Source organism: Dermacentor albipictus, chromosome 1, assembly GCF_038994185.2.
Source record: "Dermacentor albipictus isolate Rhodes 1998 colony chromosome 1, USDA_Dalb.pri_finalv2, whole genome shotgun sequence".
NCBI classification, from domain to species: domain Eukaryota; kingdom Metazoa; phylum Arthropoda; class Arachnida; order Ixodida; family Ixodidae; genus Dermacentor; species Dermacentor albipictus.
Window position 1 is genome coordinate 444806927 of NC_091821.1, and position 12356 is coordinate 444819282.

General features: G+C 44.3%; 1 protein-coding gene across 2 annotated transcripts in view; it reads right to left on the bottom strand.

The window, feature by feature from the left end:
- Positions 1–767: 767 nt before the first annotated feature.
- Positions 768–12356, bottom strand: part of LOC135903082 (synaptogenesis protein syg-2-like) — a 343784-nt gene continuing 332195 nt past the window's right edge. For both annotated transcript variants that reach the window (XM_070537210.1, XM_065433453.2), the window contains 2 exons: positions 7325–7476; positions 768–1583 (listed from right to left, as the gene is read on the bottom strand). The gene's annotated coding sequence lies outside the window, so the exon portion shown is untranslated. The remainder of the gene's footprint in view (positions 1584–7324; positions 7477–12356) is intronic.

Genomic DNA, 12356 nt, shown 5'->3' on the forward strand with positions numbered 1-12356 from the left:
CTTGTCCATATTTATTTTTTTCAGAACTCTGATTAATAAGCTTTATAGTAACACAGTTGTCGCTGCTGAATAACTGCTAAATCGTTCACTTAACTGGTGGCAAAACAGGGGTGCCTCATAGTAAAACGACCCTCTGATTCATCTTTTTCATTCTCGATATCTGAAAGACCCTTTTATCGTGATAATTTTAACTATTGTTCCCTGATTATTAGTTGCACTTTGGAAAGCACACCGAAGTGCTACCTTATTTAGGAGAATCTTGTACGAATCTATGCATTCCGCCTATTGCTCAGTATTTTTGACCAATCTTGTATAGATAATTAAGCTAATCTATAAGTTGAGATGTCATGGCTGCCGAGTACAATGAAAAAAGAAACAGTTGCATTGAACGCACGACAAATACATGGTTGGATCTAAATTTTTCTTGCGCGAAAGAACTCACTCAGAAAACACGCACAAAGCTTTTCTGTGCGTCTGTTAACTGTGAGAGCGTCACAATAAGGCCAAGCATTGCTGAAGCACAAAGAGAGTTATAAGGCCACCAGGGTGCGAGTAGTGTGCTTTTGGACCACTTGTCCGAGTGAGACATCAGTCGCTCTTCTGTCGTATGCGTATTCATCGTATGATTCAAATTTATGTAGAGCAATTCCTATTTAATGAATAAAAGCCCACAGACGGGTATTTGTGTGTAGAGAAAGGATTACACTGCACCAAAACGAATGCTTTAATTTCAAATATTATTCAAGATCAAAACAGGAATGCTGACAGCAAGTTGTATAGGCGTGATAACACTTTACATTACTTGAAAAGACACTTTCCTGGGATTATTTGAACCTTTGTGATTCTTTTTTTAATGAAGGACAACCGCATGCACAAATTAACATACATTTTCCATGCCTTCAGGCAGTGTCGGTGACGGGAAGAGATCACGTGATGGGCGAGCTAGGGGTTATCGAAGATGATGGAGTCTAGTCGATTGAGACAAAAAAAAAAATAGGTAAACGCTTCTACCTACGTCTATACAGCACCGGTAGTCAGTTCGGTAAATTTGTCCATGTATGCATGAAAACATTTGTACACAATACCGAAAAAGTACGTTGACGCCAGCCACGTGACGAGATGGGAAATGCTGGTGCGCAAGTCACGGAAATCCTAATGGCCAAACGCACGTTCTCTGTGAACATGTTCTCTTCAAACGTGAAGCAGTGTTTGACACAATGTCCCTGGGGAATTTTTTTTGTTTTGCTACCTACATTTTGTCTCATAACGCGCACCGCAAAGGGAGAAAGGGTAGATTTGGGAACCAAAGCGCTCGCACCTTACGAAGGTTTTGGTTTCGAGTTTTTTTTTTTTTTCACAGTCTTTCTCCTTCTTTCACACGACACCCATGGCAACACTTCCCTAGAGCACAATTCAGGTCTCTTGAGGCAGCTCCAACAAAGCGATTTCAGTCCTCTTGAAGCTCGGCCTCATTGCAGGCTATTTGAATTGTCTGTCCATTCACACAAACCAACACTTGAACGCAGATGCTTGTTTAGTGCTGTTGTCTTCCGATATGCAATACTAGTTGTGATTTTGTAGATCTGCAAAGAAAATTCGCTGTAGTTCAAAGGTGGCAGCACAATAGAGTGTACACTAACGCAGAAATATATCAAATGCTTATGCTCGCAAGCTAAATCACCTTTTGTCAAAAATGCTATTTTAGCATTACTTATTTTGTGGTTTGTATTGGTCGATATCCCTTTAATTTATAGAGTAAGAGTTTTTTAGGTAAATAACGATATACCCCAAGCAGATCTAGGATTCCTTCTGTGGGACTGGGTAATGTTTGCACCCGTAACTGAATGGTTGTGTGTGCCAAAGTATCGCGTCTTCTTTTACATATTTGATTAATGGTATAAGACAACAAGGTAATGCGGGGGGCTATTCGCTGAAAATTCCTTGAATAAACCGCTAAATTGACTAGAACGAAACAGTGAGGAGTCAGTAGGAAAAAAGGAGATTTGATGCTCTAATCCTGCTGCTCGCGTGGAAAGGAAAGTTGCCAAAAAAAAGAAAAGAAAACTACGAGGCCTGTAACGTTTCGCAATAAAATGTGTGCTTCCATTCACTAGCTTTCATTGAAACTAATGCAAGTATTTTGATTGAACTTCGAAATACGCACTATTGAGAGGACGCAAACAAAGCAGCCAATACAACAAGCATTTGCTTGTGTCTCGTTCGCAGTGTCCTTCTGCAAGTTTAATATGATGCTCCAGCTCACACAAATCCACAGATATAATTGAACTTTGGTTTTGTAGTATCGACATCGTTCGCCACCTTGAAGACATTGTGGTGTTTATGATGCCCACGGATATAACTTCACCAATATTTCGCTGATTTCCTTCCGTTTATTAGCACCAGACAGCTCAACGCGTGGCACCACATCGTGGAACCACGAATAGCCTGCTGCGACCACGGCACGGCGCGAAGTATGTGTCATCAATGTGCACAACGGGTTTTAACAGAATTCGTTTGTGTCGCACGCAAAAAAAAAGTGCAGCGTTCTACGAAGTCCAGGTATGTGCTGTGCCACAGGTTGTACGAACAACCCTGCAAACATGGCGAATGCACCCGAACCTGGATATTTCTACAGATTCCCATCCTTGGCCCACTTTCGTCAGCCCCGCCAAACATGAATCCGCTTGCTCCGTAGCCAGAGGTACGTACACGTCCAACCCTATAGGTTATGATATTCAATGAAAACTAGCGATCGTCTCAATAAGGCTATCAGTAAGATTTCCCTGCTTCGCGATCTTTAGGTGCGAAGTTGACGGCAGGGGTGACTGGGAACCCAGTGCGCACACAGGCTTGTAGCCGCCGGTTGGTCGGTAATTGCAAGTCTGGCGAGTCGTGCAGACCCGGCTACAATGCCAGCACCTTCCCAGCTGTGTACAAGAAAAGAAGTCTACCAAAAATTTGTCTGAATAGTTTATGTCAGCGAGTGTATCGCGGAGGAACTGCAGCGATAGTGACACGCGTACTTTGTTAATCTTTTCCGGTGACTGTTTTGCTAAAAGACATGTGTTTTGCCGCAATTGAACACTCACAAAATGAAGACACATAAAGACAACACGGGCAACCAACCGTCAACCAACACGGGCAACCAACACAACCACCCGTGTTGTCTTTATGTGTCTTCCTTTTGTGTGTGTTCAATTGCGGCAAAAAACATGTCTTTTAGCAAGCACCAACTAGGCCAACAAGCAGTGCTGTTGCGACTGTTTTGCGCCGGCTATCTATAAAGCTGTCATTCGGCAGTAGGCCTCGCTGTAAGTCTCCGAACATTGTTTTAATGTGTCCGCAGATCTTCCGTATTATTGCGAATCGTAAATGGTGTGTATTCCGGAACGTACGCAAAAATCAGCAATTAGGCTGGTCTGCACACTGAGTAATGCACAAATACCATAGACGCACTTTGCCCGTAGATCCGATTTCGACGATCGAGCACTGTGCTCATAGTTATTGTAGTGCTTTGGATGTTACGTCTTTTTCAATGGACACGTTCGGCCCATAAAACGATAATTTGATGACTCGTTGTTTTCCTATTCTGTGGCCCTAGAGCGTCGCTACAACGGGACAATGTGTCTTCTAGGCTTGTCACTTCTGCAGCTGTACTGAAGAGCAAACATAGCAGTCGTCCGTCGTTTAGTGGTTCAATTTTTGCATGTGATTTACAAATATTGTGGTATGACGCTGAATATTTTTTAGGCGTCTATCTTAAAACTTGAAAGCCTTGCTGGCGGCGTTCGTTCCACTTTCATGGGTGCATGTTCGCCTGCGTCTCCGAGGTCGACTCGTCCCAATGCAATTAGGTCATGCGGTAAAGCATAAGGATGATCCACTTGAGTTATGGGTGGCATACCATCCGTGGGGCACCTACTGCTCGCACATTTCGCAGTTGCGCGTATGTCAAAGTCTAAATTCTGATCCTTCGATGCGCCCATTCACTGAAATGTCAATCAACCCGAAGCGGTGACACGCAACATTGCAGAGAACAACTGATTGCTCGTCGCCTTAAGAGAAAGCTAGAGCTCGGGTACAATTACGACGAGGCCTATTCAAATACATGTAAAACGCAAAACGTTTTCCGGAGATTACCCCTGGACAAATTTTAATGACATTTGTTCCATTCGAGAGAGAAAGTTGAATTATAGTGACTGTTGGAAGCGGAATTTCTATTTACGTCCTGAATTATGTTAAAGGGATATTGCAGAACTCTTGTGCACAACGCAACGAATTCAGGTAAGATATAAATCGACATATCGAATTTGTCCGCTTTCAATTATCTAATGGATGCCGTTTACAGAAACACGATATCTGTTTTTGATACAGAGCTAATTATTTGGAAACATTGTGCTTCTATATTTTCCGAACTTTTAAATGTTTGAATTTTTTTTAGAAGATTCTGGCCCTAAATTGATACTTCCCTTCAAATAGACGCTATAATTTACCTTTTCCTCTCAAATGCACCAAATTTCATTAAATCGGTTCAGGGGTTATCTAAGAAAAGTTTTTCTGCGTTTTACATGTATTTGAATAGGCTGCGTCGGAGTTAGGCCTCAGCTAACGCTTCCGCTAAAATTTCTCTCAGAAACAGACTCGGCACTTGTATCGCTTGCTTCGTCGCTTATATACAGTTTTCTCTAGAATCTTCTGCATGGAAATGGGCTCTAAACGTATGCGACTGAGCAGACCATTAATAAAGACTTGAAGCGCGCCTATCTATGGTACGTGTCGTTGGAGACTTCGTGCTTCTCCTTATATTTAAAAGCATACTCGGCCATGTCTGTGAAAGCTTGTACTTTGTTGCTGTTTTGTCTACTTCAGATAATGAATGCTGTAGGTGGATTCTTGCATAATCATGAGAGAGAATGTATGAGTAGTCGCTCGCTTCAATGGCTACCAACCACAGCGCAGCTAAGTGAGCGTTTCTCCGACGGAAGAGGGGTTACAACAGAATTTAGGCAATCAATAAGTTATAGATAAATCGTCGTATGCCCTCTCGTTAATCGTTAATATGCCTAATATTGTGCAGGGTTTAGTCTTCGTAAACAACAAAACAAACAAAAATTGAGCGAGAAGAGCCTCATTATTCACAGAGACTGACAAATACGAGAAATACTGCAGTGAGCTGACATTCCATATTTAGCGTTAGGGGAAAATCTCGAACTGCTACGCAGTACTTGGGTGCAAAACCTCATGAAGGTACCATTTTCGTCGTATATTTTTTAAATTATTAGTATATATATTTAGCTGCTAAGTTGCAACTTGACAGGCTTGATAAAATATTTTTGCCAGTTTCATCTGGCAATTTTTACACCAAATCGCGAGTCCTCACAACTGCCCAAGAGCCATGTTTAGGTACGTTTATTACTCTGTTTCGCTGTTTTTTATCTCCTGTCTTACCCATTGGGTGGTGGCAAGCTATGGGTCATTCATGAACATTTCAGATTAATAACAATTAGTTTTTTCATATGAAAATTTAGGCGGCGCGCTATTACGGTAAAAGATTTTGTGCATGCTTTCTGCAACTTGACTGAACTACAAAATTTTCGACACAGTCATCGTCCAAGCTTAGTGATGCTTATGACACTAAGAACTACAGGTCATATCTATACTTTTAAGATCCATCGTGGCCACACAACCAAGCTTATTCATTTATGCAGTGAAGCATTCTGTCGTACTATCAAAATTTCACAGCGAAAGTAATGCTCTATATTGTGTTAGGCAGCATTGCGGCTATATTCTCATTGATTTGCAGTGTATTTAGGAAGAACAACTCCATGGGTACGTCGGGCACATGCGGAAAAATACACAGGTATTAGAGGATCCTATCGAATCCCACTTCATAAATGTTCCCGATTTCGTCTGACAAACCTTCAGACGCTTCGTTGGAATCAAAACATAGCAACTGGTTAAACTGTGTAACAGTGAATCATCGTAAGCATGTCTGTGAGGAATACCGTCCCACCATGCCGTTATACCTAGAGAATAGACTTTTTCCTTTCGGATTCCAGCTCTCACTTCTGGTTGTGCATGACTGTGTTCTATCTTCATCAGTTACAAAGACCACATCAAGGGCGTGTTTGCAGTGATCCTCGGCCGTGACCTTGCAGGAAAACTTTGCTGATCTCAAGCTATTTGCTTTGGCGAGCTGCAGGAACCTTGTCATATACGCAAAAAACGTCGCCAAATTTAAATAAAAGCTTGCGTTTGGGATGTACACTTCCTACCACGAGTATGTCGTAGTTCTGCACACATATATGAGCTTCGTCTGTGGAACACATTTCCCAATAATTGTGACTGTTTTTTTCCTTCTGCCTCTCACAAAGGTACTAGACATGCCCTGCCTCATATAAATTATTATTTTTCCCAAGTTAGCAGACCTAAAGCACATTTTCCAGTTCAAGAGGTGTTGAAGATCGCAGCCCAGTTTCAGGGGCAATGCCATGAATGTCTTGTAGTCTGCTGGCACAACACCACGTTTCACAACATCGTCGCAACGGCGCTGTTCTCAAGCGCGCTGGTGGCGGCGTAAAACTGCCGCCTGGTGCCAATATCTCTTATGTCTGTATGCATAATTTGTTTTCCGATAGTTATTGTCAGAAGAATCTTAATTACAAAACTCCGCTACTTTACGTAATTCCCGGAATTGGGATTCGTGATCAGACGTACGTTTTGTGCAATTTTTTTTTTCATTGGAATTTGAAGCATTCGCATGATGTCTCGTAACCAACCACTGTGCTATTGTGCTCATTGTTTGCAGACGCTTTCTTGCCTCCTTCCCCGTTCATCGTCACCTTAAAAATAAGATTGCCATGCGCATCCCGCAGGGTAAATGAGTGGTTGGTTTCTGTACACTTTGCTCACCGGCGTTAAAGCAAAGGTATGAGCAAGACTTGCGAGGGATTTGCACTCTTCCAAACAATATTGGCTTGTACACTACTTAGCTCTTCAAATAATTCCTTTTTATGCTATTTAACCCTTCAAGGGAATTGAACGGAATTGTTTTCGCAACGTGTTGAGCTCTAGCGTTATCTTATGGAGCGCCCCACAAAAAGGCTGAAGCGATAACTTCAATGCGCCTATCCAAAATTCACTAAATGCACACAGATCTTGCAGTTGAAGATGTAGTGGGCAGTGCCACTGCCTCAAGAGATAGTTACCCATTTACCTAAATATTATCATTATAACATCTCAAATACTTCAAAACGAAGACTAAGTTGATGCATGAAGACGGAAAGTGAAGTAAGCACGGCAGAGAATGACAATAAGCGCTTACCTTTTTTTTCTTAGCGGGACGCTTCCACTGCGTTTTGCTTTAAAAGGTAACTGTTTAAGGAATCGTCTATGAAGTAGGAAGGGTGCACACAGAAATGGAGCTTGTTGAGCGGCAGTATTTCTTCAGAACAGACGCATAAGGCACCTTTGTTTCTGCAAAGAAAGTAAAGCAGCAGTTTAACACGCAATATGTGTTCTATGACATAAAAAGCATACTTGCAGGCAAGACTTGGAATATTTCGCACATGAAAAGAAATACAGTGCCTGCTCTGCAGTGAAAACAAAAGGAGCAGCCTGATGTATATACAGGCACTAGCAAGTTCTTTATGCTTCAATAGAAAAAAACATATAGACGGAGAAACTACTTCAACTAGACTAAGAAAATCGGTGATGTTATAGAAAGTTATCCGGCTCTTAGTCGTCTGCGGGGAAGAAGCGCTGCAGCGTGACTAATGCTATAGTGCTTGCGAATACGGGGGCTTTTCAAATGCTCACAGGATACGGCTTTTACCTAAGATCACGTGTTATCATTTTGCGGCTATCAAGAGCCATTATAAATATGCAACCAGTTATCACTAACATTGTAGAATCTCTCTTCACAAACACGTCACGCAAAACCATGAGTAAGAGGCGCCGTTTCATTGGCGGGGTGGGCACGCCTTGAGATGATGATAATAAGGCGGCTCTCGTGATTTCCACTGGTAATTCCACCAAATGGCAAGTTAAAAGGTGGTCGTTGAAGATCAATAAATAGGTCAAGACATCCCTGACTAAGAGCGAGCAAATTACAAACGCAGATATACGTGCTTTATGTCAACACATTAAACGTGCGAAGGTGTTGTTCGGCATGCTACCTTAACCTACGAGTCGAAATTTTACAACTTCAAGAGGTGCGACAGGTTGTTAGTTCTCGTCTCGTCGCTGGGACAATTCGTCTTGTGCGCTCACTTGCCCTTTTCACGTTCTTGGTGAAAGGTAGCGACTGTGCTCTTGCGGGGATCTTTTCCCCTCGAAGACATATGTGGTTAAGTACCAAGAGACGCCTGGACGACGATGAACTCGCTTTGAAAACATGGAAGCAGTGCAATTCGATAGCAAGGCCGCTTGCCGATTTGGCGCAAGAAACTGGACCAAGTGTCACGACATACCCGTGGGAGAAAACCTTGCGCGTGGTTGTGCACACCCTCATGCATGAAAAGACGTTAAAAATATGCAAGCGCGTGCCTGGGCCGCGTGCACTATTCATTACAGAATTACTCCTGACTGCACGTGCGCTCGTGATGTAGTAATTGAAAAACCAACAACGCACCTTCGAATAAGCAAGCGCCACGAAAGAGCACACACCGAATAAAAAAATAATGCGTCGCTCAAGCAGCCTACAGAAGGAGCAGAATCCACATTGACGAGGTAGACGGAGCTGCGACGCGGAACAAGGTAGAAGCGTTGGCTTGTGCCAGGCGTCGACATTCGGGAGGCCTACAGCCGTCGGAGGCACGCGGTCAATGGGCAACGCACGAAAGGAACTCTTAACGACACGTTTTCCGCTCCCATCAACCAGCCGACGAACAAGTCTGCGAGAGCTCGCTTGCCGTCTCTGCTCGCGCCCTTCATCGAGCTACGCACAACTCCAGCTTCGTGAGACGCAAGCCGAACTGTGAGTGCGTGGTCACCGGACTGAACGCTTTGTAAGGTCTTGCTTGACCCCATGCCCTCTGTCCGTGTACTTGCACTTTTTCTTTTTGAATATATGTTTGCGTGCTGTGATTGTTGCCATTCCATCCTTGCTACCCTCGGAGGCGTCTCTGGCTTACGGTACGAAGTGCGAAGCCTGCTGTCCGAACCATACCATAACAACATATTTCCGCAATGGCTTCGTACTACCTGTGTGCCCCATGCCTGACATCACTAAGTTCTCTAGTGTAGGGATCTGGGAAAGACGAGCCGTTGAAATAGAGCACTTCTTACGGGTCCTGACTGTGGTGCATAATTCTGTAAATAGAAGTGCTGCCCCCCTACTGTAGCTAAGCAAAATAACCTTTTTTGCGGTCTCTTGTGTCACCCGACTCGAAGGCCCCTTATTCCAGCAAGTACGAGTGCCCCATATTTCTGTACCCTAAACATGACTGCTCCACCATTCTCTTAAGACATGTTTTCCAAAACAGTTGTATAAAAAACGTAAAATAATTTCTAGTCGTTCTAACTACTACTACTGGGACTTACCGTCCTTTCAAATAGTACTAATAATAAGTACTAGAACTTTCTGTTCTCATGTCATTATAGCCCACTTTGCCGAGAAGGAGCTGTGCTTTCTGTGACAGAGCGTATTGTCAAGCGACAGCCAGAACCACAGCGGGAACAACGACAGCTCAGCATAACGGGCGCATTGGCCTCAAGGCACGCGATGGCAACGGCGCTTTCTAGCGCGCCGCTCTTCTTCTGGCTCCTAAACACGCGATGGCAACTGAACTTTCTACAGCCGCTCTTCTTCCTTACTGTCGCCCCCACCAACCCAACCTCTGGTTTAAAGATGAGCCATTCTGGTGACCTACGACGATTACAAAATGATGGGCTCATAATAAAGCTTGAGCCTCTCTACATGAACAATTTCAGGTCCCCGGAAACCGTGGTCACTTGGGGGCGTTCGTGGCTTGGCGATGTAGTTGACGGGCGAGGTTTGGGAAATAACGTGATAAGGACGATGAAATTTTGGAAGTAGATTAGAAGAGAGGCCCGCACTCCTAGCTGGGACCTAGGGCCATAAGAGGGATTCAGGTGGAAAAGTAGCAGCATGTCGGCTGTGGTCACGTCGAAGCTTTTGGCTCGATTGGTCTGTGTAATGAGCCAACGGGCATGCTTTGACATTCCTCGGCATTACTGGCGGCAGTGGAAACTGGAGTGCACTGTGAAGCATCAGGGCGATATGGAAAAATTTTGTCCAAGGTAGAGAAAGGTTCACGGCCATGGAGAAGGAAAAACAGGAAAAAATTCAGTTGTGGCTTGTTTAGCGGTGTTCTATGTTGCGACGGTATGTTACGAATGACCCGAGGTGACATATATAGACAGCATGTCGCCGACAGTACGGTTGATGTGTCCCGTCAGACCATTGGTATGGGGGTGATTGGCGGTGGCGCTGCGATTTATAATTCTGCATTGATGAAGGAGAGACTTACTTCACTACTTCATAAGGAAACGCGTGCCCTCGGTCAATCAAGAGTTCGCAAGGAGCACCGTGACGCAGAGCGAGGTGATGAAGGAGGAAAGAAGAGACGTGGTGCGTGGAGGCCACAGGAAGGGCAGCAGTTCCCGCTTGCCGCGTCATGTGATCGACCTCCACTATGACCCAATGGCTGCCGGAAGGTGCAAGAAACACAGTAGCAGCAACGATGGCCTAGCGGGATCGCGGGAACTGGCCGCGACACATCCGATGGCGGCGACGCTTCCTAGCGTGCCAATCTTCTGACTCTAAGAACGCGATAGCAACGGAACTTTCTAATGCCGTTCTTTATTCCTTACGTTTATTATTAATTTGGCAGAGATAAGGAGAAAGAAAATAATTATTGTTACTATAACGTGAAAATCAGTTGACGTTACCACTATAGGTTGTACAAGTGTGTTTCTGTATTGAAATGAACATTACAAAAAAAGAAATGCGCGCATGTATGACAACCAGAAAAGCTCCTGCGTAGTTCGCAAGCCTATGGTTTGAGAGGAAGAGAGAAACAGAAAGATGAGAAAGTGGGAGGGTGGAATAGCGCAGCGAGTGTGGGAATGCATGCCGTTTCCCTGTCTACTTCAAAGGCGTTCCTACAGTCATGTCGTTCTCAAAAAGCCCCGAAACCACTTTCACTGTCTTCTGTGCTGACGATCTGTGCCGGGCTTCGCATTTTTGCCTGCATGAACAATAGATGACCTTGCGCTATTGCCACTGTATTGTATTGTCATTTTTTGTAAATCAAATGGAGGACAGTACCACTACAAATAGATGACGTCCCCTTCACTACCATAGGCATCTGTAGCACCGTCACTGATTCGAGTTAGTGCTGAAAGAGCCTTTCTCAAGGCAACTTCTATTCAGAAGCAAGATAGAACTGATGCCTAGTGTCGGTGAAGTCCGGATGAAAGCCGGAGTTGCAGCGAGATCAGAAAGATTGTGGACAAGGTAACAGCTCTTTACGTATTTCTTGTGATAATTGGAGACAATAAACTTCTAATTCAGGTCTACCGCAATAACATGTGGGGGATGCTGCAAAGTTGCGCGACACACTGGAGCCAATTCAACAAATAAAAGGTCAAGATATTTCCTGGGCTAACGACTATTTCTAGCACGAATTCTGTGCAAGCTTTACTATTTGATGCAGTAGACCAAGAAAATATATCACATATGTGACGCACTCCATTAAAGAAACCACAGGCCCTCTCACAAGGCTCATGGTACGGAGCATTACGGCCCAGCTTGTCCGCCCAAATTTCTTAATCACACTCTGCTTTTTACTACGTTTTGTGAGTTTTGTAGTCCCAAATTTTGGGACTAGGGGAAGTAAAACCAGAAACAGAATGGGTATCAGTGGTCGCAAAAGGTGCGTAATGTAACGAGCGACAATTTGACACGCGTACGATGAACCGGATAACAGGAACCTGGCTAGGGTAGCACTGATGCCCAAATAGACATGCAAATGGAGTCGCTGCAAAGCCATTACTTCGCCTGACCGCTTACGACGTAAGGGGAGTAGGCAGGCGGGCTGTTCGGCCGGGACTTTTCGGCGGGTCTTGTACTTGCCGCAAGCAGATGCTAATGTGCCCGCTTCTTCTATTAATACCCCGCTGTGAACGAAATTTCGCCTAACCTCCTCCGCCTCTATTTCCGTAGTCCCCTCCACGCGCTCCATCTCTTAGCTTGGCTTCTGTCGCCTTTCTAGTCTCCCCCTGCACAGAAAAGGGGGCATGACACGCGGTTCGTTACAGTGAGGTGTGCTTCCCCTTCACATCTATGCTTGAGAATTCGTTTATACTTTGTGTCTCTCCTGGTTTTATTT